The 12885-nt window shown below is 50.4% G+C and overlaps 5 pseudogenes; all 5 read left to right on the top strand.

The window, feature by feature from the left end:
* The first annotated feature begins 346 nt into the window (after positions 1-346).
* LOC130319942 (5S ribosomal RNA) lies at positions 347-466 on the top strand (annotated as a pseudogene).
* Positions 467-1143: 677 nt separating this feature from the next.
* LOC130319955 (5S ribosomal RNA) lies at positions 1144-1263 on the top strand (annotated as a pseudogene).
* A 3661-nt stretch (positions 1264-4924) lies between these two features.
* Positions 4925-5044, top strand: LOC130319943 (5S ribosomal RNA; annotated as a pseudogene).
* A 1280-nt stretch (positions 5045-6324) lies between these two features.
* LOC130319954 (5S ribosomal RNA) lies at positions 6325-6444 on the top strand (annotated as a pseudogene).
* Positions 6445-10515: 4071 nt separating this feature from the next.
* LOC130319957 (5S ribosomal RNA) lies at positions 10516-10635 on the top strand (annotated as a pseudogene).
* The last annotated feature ends 2250 nt before the right edge of the window (positions 10636-12885 follow it).

Here is a 12885-nt window from a genome sequence, read left to right on the forward strand (position 1 = left end):
ATCTTAGGGCCTGGTAAATACCGGCATGGGACACTGGCTGGGAATCCGGGCTGCCGTTGACATTTTGCTCTGTTGCCGCCTTCCGTTCCGATTCTGAAAAGGATTTATTGATGCTTAAATGCACAGTATACAAAGTGTGAAGCTGTCAACGGCCATCCTAAGCTGAACGCGCCTGCTCTCATCAGATCGCAGACTGCTACCCAGCTTAGGGCCTGTTAAGTACCAGCATGGGAGACTGGCTGGGAATCCCGGGTGCAGTTGACATTTTAATCTGTTGTCGCCTTCCGCTCCGATTCGGAAAAGGATTTATTGATGCTTAAATGCACAGTATAAAGGGCGTGAAGCTGTCAACGGCCATCCTAAGCTGAACGCGCCTGCTCTCGTCAGATCGCAGACTGCTACCCAGCTTAGGGCCCGGTAAGTACCAGCATGGGAGACTGGCTGGGAATCCCAGGTGTTGTTGACATTTTGCTCTGAAGCCGCCTTCCGCTTCGATTCCGAAAAGGATTTATTGATGCTTAAATCCACAGTATACAGGGTGTGAAGCCGTCTACGGCTATCCTAAGCTGAATGTGCCTGTTCTTGTCAGATCGCAGACTGCTGCCCGGCAAGTACGGGCATGGGAGACTGGCTGGCAATCCAAGGTGCTATTGACATTTTGCTCTGTTGCCGCCTTCCTCTCCGATTCCGAAAAGGATTTATTGATGCTTAAATGCACAGTATAAAAAGCATGAAGCTGTCAATGGCCATCCTAAGCTGAACGCGCCTTCTCTCGTCAGATCACAGACTGCTACTCAGCTTAGGTCCCGGTAAGTACTGGCATGGGAGACTGGCTGGAAATCCCGGATGCCGTTGACATTTTGCTCTATTGCTGCCTTCCGCTCCGATTCCGAAAAGAATTTATTGATGCTTAAATCCACAGTATACAAGGTGTGAAGCTGTCGACGGCCATCCTAAGCTTAACGCGCCTGCTCTTGTCAGATCGCAGACTGGTACAGATCTTAGGGCCCGGTAAGTACCGGCATAGGACACTGGCTGGGAATCCCGGCTGCCGTTGACATTTGGCTCTGTTGACGCCTTCCGTTTCCGATTCCGAAAAGGATTTATTGATGCTTAAATGCACAGTATACAAAGTGTGAAGCTGTCAACGGCCATCCTAAGCTGAACGCGCCTGCTCTCGTCAGATCGCAGACTGATACCCAGCTTAGGGCCTGGTAAGTACCAGCATGGGAGACTGGCTGGGAATCCCAGGTGTTGTTGACATTTTGCTCTGTAGCCGCCTTCCGCTTCGATTCCGAAAAGTATTTATTGATGCTTAAATCCACATTATACAGGGTGTGAAGCAGTCTACGGCTATCCTAAGCTGAATGTGCCTGTTCTTGTCAGATCGCAGACTGCTGCCCGGCAAGTACGGGCATGGGAGACTGGCTGGCAATCCAAGGTGCTATTGACATTTTGCTCTGTTGCCGCCTTCCTCTCCGATTCCGAAAAGGATTTATTGATGCTTAAATGCACAGTATAAAAAGCATGAAGCTGTCAATGGCCATCCTAAGCTGAACGCGCCTGCTCTCGTCAGATCGCAGACTGCTACCCAGCTTAGGGCCCGGTAAATACTGGCATGGGAGACTGGCTGGGAATCCCAGGTGCCGTGGACATTTTGCTCTATTGCTGCCTTCCGCTCCGATTCCGAAAATAATTTATTGATGCTTAAATCCACAGTATACAAGGTGTGAAGCTGTCGACGGCCATCCTAAGCTTAACGCGCCTGCTCTCGTCAGATCGCAGACTGGTACAGATCTTAGGGCCTGGTAAGTACCGGCATGGGACACTGGCTGGGAATCCCGGCTGCCGTTGACATTTTGCTCTGTTGCCGCCTTCCGTTCCGATTCTGAAAAGGATTTATTGATGCTTAAATGCACAGTATAAAAAGCATGAAGCTGTCAATGGCCATCCTAAGCTGAACGTGCCTGCTCTCGTCAGATCGAAGACGGCTACCCAGCTTAGGGCCCCGTAAGTACTGGCATGGGAGACTGGCTGGGAATCCCGGGTGCCGTTGACATTTTGCTCTATTGCTGCCTTCCGCTCCGATTCCGAAAATAATTTATTGATGCTTAAATCCACAGAATACAAGGTGTGAAGCTGTCGACGGCCATCCTAAGCTTAACGCGCCTGCTCTCGTCAGATCGCAGGCTGATACCCAGCTTAGGGCCTGGTAAGTACCAGCATGGGAGACTGGCTGGGAATCCCGGGTGCAGTTGATATTTTAATCTGTTGCCGCCTTCCGCTCCGATTCGGAAAAGGATTTATTGATGCTTAAATGCACAGTATAAAGGGCATGAAGCTGTCAACGGCCATCCTAAGCTGAACGCGCCTGCTCTCGTCAGATTGCAGACTGCTACCCAGCTTAGGGCCCGGTAAGTACCAGCATGGGAGACTGGCTGGGAATCCCAGGTGTTGTTGACATTTTGCTCTGTAGCCGCCTTCCGCTCCGATTCCGAAAAGGCTTTATTGATGCTTAAATCCACAGTATACAGGGTGTGAAGCAGTCTACGGCTATACTAAGCTGAATGTGCCTGTTCTTGTCAGATCGCAGACTGCTGCCCGGCAAGTGCGGGCATGGGAGACTGGCTGGCAATCCAAGGTGCTATTGACATTTTGCTCTGTTGCCGCCTTCCTCTCCGATTCCGAAAAGGATTTATTGATGCTTAAATGCACAGTATAAAAAGCATGAAGCTGTCAATGGCCATCCTAAGCTGAACGCGCCTGCTCTCGTCAGATCACAGACTGCTACTCAGCTTAGGTCCCGGTAAGTACTGGCATGGGAGACTGGCTGGAAATCCCGGGTGCCGTTGACATTTTGCTCTATTGCTGCCTTCCGCTCCGATTCCGAAAAGAATTTATTGATGCTTAAATCCACAGTATACAAGGTGTGAAGCTGTCGACGGCCATCCTAAGCTTAACGCGCCTGCTCTTGTCAGATCGCAGACTGGTACAGATCTTAGGGCCCGGTAAGTACCGGCATAGGACACTGGCTGGGAATCCCGGCTGCCGTTGACATTTGGCTCTGTTGACGCCTTCCGTTTCCGATTCCGAAAAGGATTTATTGATGCTTAAATGCACAGTATACAAAGTGTGAAGCTGTCAATGGCCATCCTAAGCTGAACGCGCCTGCTCTCGTCAGATCGCAGACTGATACCCAGCTTAGGGCCTGGTAAGTACCAGCATGGGAGACTGGCTGGGAATCCCAGGTGCAGTTGACATTTTAATCTGTTGCCGCCTTCCGCTTCGATTCCGAAAATAATTTATTGATGCTTAAATCCACAGTATACAGGGTGTGAAGCCGTCTACGGCTATCCTAAGCTGAATGTGCCTGTTCTTGTCAGATCGCAGACTGCTGCCCGGCAAGTACGGGCATGGGAGACTGGCTGGCAATCCAAGGTGCTATTGACATTTTGCTCTGTTGCCGCCTTCCTCTCCGATTCCGAAAAGGATTTATTGATGCTTAAATGCACAGTATAAAAAGCATGAAGCTGTCAATGGCCATCCTAAGCTGAACGCGCCTGCTATCGTCAGATCGCAGACTGCTACCCAGCTTAGGGCCCGGTAAGTACTGGCATGGGAGACTGGCTGAGAATCCCGGTTGCCGTTGACATTTTGCTCTATTGCTCCGATTCCGAAAAGAATTTATTGATGCTTAAATCCACAATATACAAGGTGTGAAGCTGTCAACAGCCATCCTAAGCTTAACGCGCCTGCTCTCGTCAGATCGCAGACTGGTACAGATCTTAGGGCCTGGTAAGTACCGGCATGGGACACTGGCTGGGAATCCCGGCTGCTGTTGACATTTTGCTCTGTTGCCGCCTTCCGTTCCGATTCCGAAAAGGATTTATTGATGCTTAAATGCACAGTATACAAAGTTTGAAGCTGTCATCCGCCATCCTAAGCTGAACGCACCTGGTCTCGTCAGATCGCAGATTGCTACCCAGCTTAGGTCCCGGTAAGTACCAGCATGGGAGACTGGCTGGGAATCCCAGGTGTTGTTGACATTTTGCTCTGTAGCCGCCTTCCGCTTCGATTCCGAAAAGTATTTATTGATGCTTAAATCCATAGTATACAGGGTGTGAAGCCGTCTACGGCTATCCTAAGCTGAATGTGCCTGTTCTTGTCAGATCGCAGACTGCTGCCCAGCAAGTACGGGCATGGGAGACTGGCTGGCAATCCAAGGTGCTATTGACATTTTGCTCTGTTGCCGCCTTCCTCTCCGATTCCGAAAAGGATTTATTGATGCTTAAATGCACAGTATAAAAAGCATGAAGCTGTCAATGGCCATCCTAAGCTGAACGCGCCTGCTCTCGTCAGATCGCAGACTGCTACCCAGCTTAGGGCCCGGTAAGTACTGGCATGGGAGACTGGCTGGGAATCCCAGGTGCAGTGGACATTTTGCTCTATTGCTGCCTTCCGCTCCGATTCCGAAAATAATTTATTGATGCTTAAATCCACAGTATACAAGGTGTGAAGCTGTCGACGGCCATCCTAAGCTTAACGCGCCTGCTCTCGTCAGATCGCAGACTGGTACAGATCTTAGGGCCTGGTAAGTACCGGCATGGGACACTGGCTGGGAATCCCGGCTGCCGTTGACATTTTGCTCTGTTGCCGCCTTCCGTTCCGATTCTGAAAAGGATTTATTGATGCTTAAATGCACAGTATAAAAAGCATGAAGCTGTCAATGGCCATCCTAAGCTGAACGTGCCTGCTCTCGTCAGATCGAAGACGGCTACCCAGCTTAGGGCCCGGTAAGTACTGGCATGGGAGACTGGCTGGGAATCCCGGGTGCCGTTGACATTTTGCTCTATTGCTGCCTTCCGCTCCGATTCCGAAAAGGATTTATTGATGCTTAAATGCACAGTATAAAGGGCATGAAGCTGTCAACGGCCATCCTAAGCTGAACGCGCCTGCTCTCGTCAGATCGCAGACTGCTACCCAGCTTAGGGCCCGGTAAGTACCAGCATGGGAGACTGGCTGGGAATCCCAGGTGTTGTTGACATTTTGCTCTGTAGCCGCCTTCCGCTCCGATTCCGAAAAGGCTTTATTGATGCTTAAATCCACAGTATCCACAGTATACAGGGTGTGAAGCAGTCTACGGCTATCCTAAGCTGAATGTGCCTGTTCTTGTCAGATCGCAGACTGCTGCCCGGCAAGTGCGGGCATGGGAGACTGGCTGGCAATCCAAGGTGCTATTGACATTTTGCTCTGTTGCCGCCTTCCTCTTCGATTCCGAAAAGGATTTATTGATGCTTAAATGCACAGTATAAAAAGCATGAAGCTGTCAATGGCCATCCTAAGCTGAACGCGCCTGCTCTCGTCAGATCACAGACTGCTACCCAGATTAGGTCCCGGTAAGTACTGGCATGGGAGACTGGCTGGGAATCCCGGGTGCCGTTGACATTTTGCTCTATTGCTGCCTTCCGCTCCGATTCCGAAAAGAATTTATTGATGCTTAAATCCACAGTATACAAGGTGTGAAGCTGTCGACGGCCATCCTAAGCTTAACGCGCCTGCTCTTGTCAGATCGCAGACTGGTACAGATCTTAGGGCCCGGTAAGTACCGGCATGGGACACTGGCTGGGAATCCCGGCTGCCGTTGACATTTTGCTCTGTTGACGCCTTCCGTTTCCGATTCCGAAAAGGATTTATTGATGCTTAAATCCACAGTATACAAGGTGTGAAGCTGTCAACAGCCATCCTAAGCTTAACGCGCCTGCTCTCGTCAGATCGCAGACTGGTACAGATCTTAGGGCCTGGTAAGTACCGGCAAGGGACACTGGCTGGGAATCCCGGCTGCTGTTGACATTTTGCTCTGTTGTCGCCTTCCGTTCCGATTCCGAAAAGGATTTATTGATGCTTAAATGCACAGTATACAAATTGTGAAGCTGTCAACCGCCATCCTAAGCTGAACGCACCTGGTCTCGTCAGATCGCAGATTGCTACCCAGCTTAGGGCCCGGTAAGTACCAGCATGGGAGACTGGCTGGGAATCCCAGGTGTTGTTGACATTTTGCTCTGTAGCCGCCTTCCGCTTTGATTCCGAAAAGGATTTATTGATGCTTAAATCCACAGTATACAGGGTGTGAAGCCGTCTACGGCTATCCTAAGCTGAATGTGCCTGTTCTTGTCAGATCGCAGACTGCTGCCTGGCAAGTACGGGCATGGGAGACTGGCTGGCAATCCAAGGTGCTATTGACATTTTGCTCTGTTGCCGCCTTCCTCTCCGATTCCGAAAAGGATTTATTGATGCTTAAATGCACAGTATAAAAAGCTTGAAGCTGTCAATGGCCATCCTAAGCTGAACGCGCCTGCTCTCGTCAGATCGCAGACTGCTACCCAGCTTAGGGCCCGGTAAGTACTGGCATGGGAGACTGGCTGGGAATCCCAGGTGCCGTGGACATTTTGCTCTATTGCTGCCTTCCGCTCCGATTCCGAAAAGAATTTATTGATGCTTAAATCCACAGTATACAAGGTGTGAAGCTGTCGACGGACATCCTAAGCTTAACGCGCCTGCTCTCGTCAGATCGCAGACTGGTACAGATCTTAGGGCCTGGTAAGTACCGGCATGGGACACTGGCTGGGAATCCCGGCTGCCGTTGACATTTTGCTCTGTTGCCGCCTTCCTCTCCGATTCCGAAAAGGATTTATTGATGCTTAAATGCACAGTATAAAAAGCATGAAGCTGTCAATGGCCATCCTAAGCTGAACGCGCCTGCTCTCGGCAGATCACAGACTGCTACTCAGCTTAGGTCCCGGTAAGTACTGGCATGGGAGACTGGCTGGGAATCCTGAGTGCCATTGACATTTTGCTCTATTGCTGCCTTCCGCTCCGATTCCGAAAAGAATTTATTGATGCTTAAATCCACAGTATACAAGGTGTGAAGCTGTCGACGGCCATCCTAAGCTTAACGCGCCTGCTCTTGTCAGATCGCAGACTGGTACAGATCTTAGGGCCCGGTAAGTACCGGCATAGGACACTGGCTGGGAATCCCGGCTGCCGTTGACATTTTGCTCTGTTGCCGCCTTCCGTTCCGATTCTGAAAAGGATTTATTGATGCTTAAATGCACAGTATAAAAAGCATGAAGCTGTCAATGGCCATCCTAAGCTGAACGTGCTTGCTCTCGTCAGATCGAAGACGGCTACCCAGCTTAGGGCCCGGTAAGTACTGGCATGGGAGACTGGCTGGGAATCCCGGGTGCCGTTGACATTTTGCTCTATTGCTGCCTTCCGCTCCGATTCCGAAAATAATTTATTGATGCTTAAATCCACAGTATACAAGGTGTGAAGCTGTCGACGGCCATCCTAAGCTTAACGCGCCTGCTCTCGTCAGATCGCAGGCTGATACCCAGCTTAGGGCCTGGTAAGTACCAGCATGGGAGACTGGCTGGGAATCCCGGGTGCAGTTGACATTTTAATCTGTTGCCGCCTTCCGCTCCGATTCGGAAAAGGATTTATTGATGCTTAAATGCACAGTATAAAGGGCATGAAGCTGTCAACGGCCATCCTAAGCTGAACGCGCCTGCTCTCGTCAGATCGCAGACTGCTACCCAGCTTAGGGCCCGGTAAGTACCAGCATGGGAGACTGGCTGGAAATCCCAGGTGTTGTTGACATTTTGCTCTGTAGCCGCCTTCCGCTCCGATTCCGAAAAGGCTTTATTGATGCTTAAATCCACAGTATACAGGGTGTGAAGCAGTCTACGGCTATCCTAAGCTGAATGTGCCTGTTCTTGTCAGATCGCAGACTGCTGCCCGGCAAGTGCGGGCATGGGAGACTGGCTGGCAATCCAAGGTGCTATTGACATTTTGCTCTGTTGCCGCCTTCCTCTTCGATTCCGAAAAGGATTTATTGATGCTTAAATGCACAGTATAAAAAGCATGAAGCTGTCAATGGCCATCCTAAGCTGAACGCGCCTGCTCTCGTCAGATCACAGACTGCTACCCAGCTTAGGTCCCGGTAAGTACTGGCATGGGAGACTGGCTGGGAATCCCGGGTGCCGTTGACATTTTGCTCTATTGCTGCCTTCCGCTCCGATTCCGAAAATAATTTATTGATGCTTAAATCCACAGTATACAAGGTGTGAAGCTGTCGACGGCCATCCTAAGCTTAACGTGCCTGCTCTTGTCAGATCGCAGACTGGTACAGATCTTAGGGCCCGGTAAGTACCGGCATGGGACACTGGCTGGGAATCCCGGCTGCCGTTGACATTTTGCTCTGTTGACGCCTTCCGTTTCCGTTTCCGATTCCGAAAAGGATTTATTGATGCTTAAATGCACAGTATACAAAGTGTGAAGCTGTCAACGGCCATCCTAAGCTGAACGCGCCTGCTCTCGTCAGATCGCAGACTGATACCCAGCTTAGGGCCTGGTAAGTACCAGCATGGGAGACTGGCTGGGAATCCCGGGTGCAGTTGACATTTTAATCTGTTGCCGCCTTCCGCTTCGATTCCGAAAATAATTTATTGATGCTTAAATCCACAGTATACAGGGTGTGAAGCCGTCTACGGCTATCCTAAGCTGAATGTGCCTGTTCTTGTCAGATCGCAGACTGCTGCCCGGCAAGTACGGGCATGGGAGACTGGCTGGCAATCCAAGGTGCTATTGACATTTTGCTCTGTTGCCGCCTTCCGCTCCGATTCCGAAAAGGATTTATTGATGCTTAAATGCACAGTATAAAAAGCATGAAGCTGTCAATGGCCATCCTAAGCTGAACGCGCCTGCTATCGTCAGATCGCAGACTGCTACCCAGCTTAGGGCCCGGTAAGTACTGGCATGGGAGACTGGCTGAGAATCCCGGTTGCCGTTGACATTTTGCTCTATTGCTCCGATTCCGAAAAGAATTTATTGATGCTTAAATCCACAGTATACAAGGTGTGAAGCTGTCAACAGCCATCCTAAGCTTAACGCGCCTGCTCTCGTCAGATCGCAGACTGGTACAGATCTTAGGGCCTGGTAAGTACCGGCATGGGACACTGGCTGGGAATCCCGGCTGCTGTTGACATTTTGCTCTGTTGTCGCCTTCCGTTCCGATTCCGAAAAGGATTTATTGATGCTTAAATGCACAGTATACAAAGTGTGAAGCTGTCAACCGCCATCCTAAGCTGAACGCACCTGGTCTCGTCAGATCGCAGATTGCTACCCAGCTTAGGGCCCGGTAAGTACCAGCATGGGAGACTGGCTGGGAATCCCAGGTGTTGTTGACATTTTGCTCTGTAGCCGCCTTCCGCTTCAATTCCGAAAAGGATTTATTGATGCTTAAATGCACAGTATACAGGGTGTGAAGCCGTCTACGGCTATCCTAAGCTGAATGTGCCTGTTCTTGTCAGATCGCAGACTGCTGCCTGGCAAGTACGGGCTTTGGAGACTGGCTGGCAATCCAAGGTGCTATTGACATTTTGCTCTGTTGCCGCCTTCCTCTCCGATTCCGAAAAGGATTTATTGATGCTTAAATGCACAGTATAAAAAGCATGAAGCTGTCAATGGCCATCCTAAGCTGAACGCGCCTGCTCTTGTCAGATCGCAGACTGCTACCCAGCTTAGGGCCCGGTAAGTACTGGCATGGGAGACTGGCAGGGAATCCCAGGTGCCGTGGACATTTTGCTCTATTGCTGCCTTCCGCTCCGATTCCGAAAATAATTTATTGATGCTTAAATCCACAGTATACAAGGTGTGAAGCTGTCGACGGCCATCCTAAGCTTAACGCGCCTGCTCTCGTCAGATCGCAGACTGGTACAGATCTTAGGGCCTGGTAAGTACCGGCATGGGACACTGGCTGGGAATCCCGGCTGCCGTTGACATTTTGCTCTGTTGCCGCCTTCCGTTCCGATTCTGAAAAGGATTTATTGATGCTTAAATGCACAGTATACAAAGTGTGAAGCTGTCAACGGCCATCCTAAGCTGAACGCGCCTGCTCTCGTCAGATCGCAGACTGCTACCCAGCTTAGGGCCTGTTAAGTACCAGCATGGGAGACTGGCTGGGAATCCCGGGTGCAGTTGACATTTTAATCTGTTGCCGCCTTCCGCTCCGATTCGGAAAAGGATTTATTGATGCTTAAATGCACAGTATAAAGGGCGTGAAGCTGTCAACGGCCATCCTAAGCTGAACGCGCCTGCTCTCGTCAAATCGCAGACTGCTACCCAGCTTAGGGCCCGGTAAGTACCAGCATGGGAGACTGGCTGGGAATCCCAGGTGTTGTTGACATTTTGCTCTGAAGCCGCCTTCCGCTTCGATTCCGAAAAGGATTTATTGATGCTTAAATCCACAGTATACAGGGTGTGAAGCCGTCTACGGCTATCCTAAGCTGAATGTGCCTGTTCTTGTCAGATCGCAGACTGCTGCCCGGCAAGTACGGGCATGGGAGACTGGCTGGCAATCCAAGGTGCTATTGACATTTTGCTCTGTTGCCGCCTTCCTCTCCGATTCCGAAAAGGATTTATTGATGCTTAAATGCACAGTATAAAAAGCATGAAGCTGTCAATGGCCATCCTAAGCTGAACGCGCCTGCTCTCGTCAGATTGCAGACTGCTACCCAGCTTAGGGCCCGGTAAGTACTGGCATGGGAGACTGGCTGGGAATCCCAGGTGCCGTTGACATTTTGCTCTATTGCTGCCTTCCGCTCCGATTCCGAAATGAATTTATTGATGCTTAAATCCACAGTATACAAGGTGTGAAGCTGTCGACGGCCATCCTAAGCTTAACGCGCCTGCTCTCGTCAGATCGCAGACTGGTACAGATCTTTGGGCCCGGTAAGTACCGGCATGGGACACTGGCTGGGAATCCCGGCTGCCGTTGACATTTTGCTCTGTTGCCGTCTTCCGTTCCGATTCCGAAAAGGAATTATTGATGCTTAAATGCACAGTATAAAGGGAGAGAAGCTGTCAACGGCCATCCTGAGCTGATTGCGCCTGTTCTCGTAAGATCGCAGACTGCTACCCAGCTTCGGGCCTGGTAAGTACCAGCATGGGAGACTGGCTGGGAATCCCGGGTGCAATTAACATTTTGCTCTGTTTCTGCTCCGATTCCGAAAATTATTTATTGATGCTTAAATCCACAGTATACAAAAAGTGTGAAGCTGTCAAGGGCCATCCTAAGCTGAACGCGCCTGCTCTCGTCAGATCGCAGACTGCTACCCAGCTTAGGGCCCGGTAAGTACCAGCATGGGAGACTGGCTGGGAATCCCAGGTGTTGTTGACATTTTGCTCTGTAGCCGCCTTCCGCTTCGATTCCGAAAAGGATTTATTGATGCTTAAATGCACAGTATACAAAGTGTGAAGCTGTCAACAGCAATCCTAAGCTGAACGCGCCTGCTCTCGTCAGATCGCAGACTGCTACCCAGCTTAGGGACCGGTAAGTACCAGCATGGGAGACTGGCTGGGAATCTCAGGTGTTGTTGACATTTTGCTCTGTAGCTCTGTAGACATTTTGCTTCGATTCCGAAAAGGATTTATTGATGCTTACATCCACAATATACAGGGTGTGAAGCCGTCTACGGCTATCCTAAGCTGAATGCGCCTGTTCTTGTCAGATCGCAGACTGCTGCCCGGCAAGTACGGGCATGGGAGACTGGCTGGCAATCCAAGGTGCTATTGACATTTTGATCTGTTGCCGCCTTCCTCTCCGATTAAAAAAAATATTTATTGATGCTTAAATCCACAGTATACAAGGTGTGAAGCTGTCGACGGCCATCCTAAGCTTAACGCGCCTGCTCTCGTCAGATCGCAGACTGTTACAGATCTTAGGGCCCGGTAAGTACCGGCATGGGACACTGGCTTGGAATCTCGGCTGCCGTTGACATTTTGCTCTGTTGCCGCCTTCCGAAAAGGATTTATTGATGCTTAAATGCACAGTATAAAGGGCGAGAAGCTGTCAACGGCCATCCTAAGCGGAACGCGCCTGCTCTCGTCAGATCGCAGACTGCTTTCCAGCTTAGGGCCTGGTAAGTACCAGCATGGGAGACTGGCTGGGAATCCCGTGTGCAGTTGACATTTTAATCTGTTGCCGCCTTCCGCTCCGATTCCGAAAAGGATTTATTGATGCTTAAATCCACAATATACAGGGTGTGAAGCCGTCTACGGCTATCCTAAGCTGAATGCGCCTGATCTTGTCAGATCGCAGACTGCTGCCCGGCAAGTACGGGCAGGGGAGACTGGCTGGCAATCCAAGGTGCTATTGACATTTTGCTCTGTTGCCGCCTTCCTCTCCGATTCCGAAAATAATTTATTGATGCTTAAATCCACAGTATACAAGGTGTGAAGCTGTCGACGGCCATCCTAAGCTTAACGCGCCTGCTCTCGTCAGATCGCAGACTGTTACAGATCTTAGGGCCCGGTAAGTACCGGCATGGGACACTGGCTGGGAATCCCGGCTGCCGTTGACATTTTGCTCTGTTGCCGCCTTCCGTTCCGATTCCGAAAAGGATTTATTGATGCTTAAATGCACAGTATAAAGGACGAGAAGCTGTCAACGGCCATCCTAAGCTGAACGCGCCTGCTCTCGTCAGATCGCAGACTGCTTCCCAGCTTAGGGCCCGGTAAGTACCAGCATGGGAGACTGGCTGGGAATACCAGGTGTCGTTGACATTTTGCTCTGTTGCCGCCTTACGCTCCGATTCCGAAAAGGATTTATTGATGCTTAAATCCACAGTATACAGGGTGTGAAGATGTTTACGGCCATCCTAAGCTGAATGCGCCTGTTCTCGTCAGATTGCAGACTGCTACCCAGCTTCGGGCCTGGTAAGTACCAGCATGGGAGACTGGCTGGGAATCCCGAGTGCAGTTGACATTTTGCTCCGATTCCGAAAAGATTTTATTGATGCTTAAATGCACAGTATACAAAGTGTGAAG

Source organism: Hyla sarda, unplaced genomic scaffold (assembly GCF_029499605.1).
Source record: "Hyla sarda isolate aHylSar1 unplaced genomic scaffold, aHylSar1.hap1 scaffold_2180, whole genome shotgun sequence".
NCBI lineage: Eukaryota > Metazoa > Chordata > Amphibia > Anura > Hylidae > Hyla > Hyla sarda.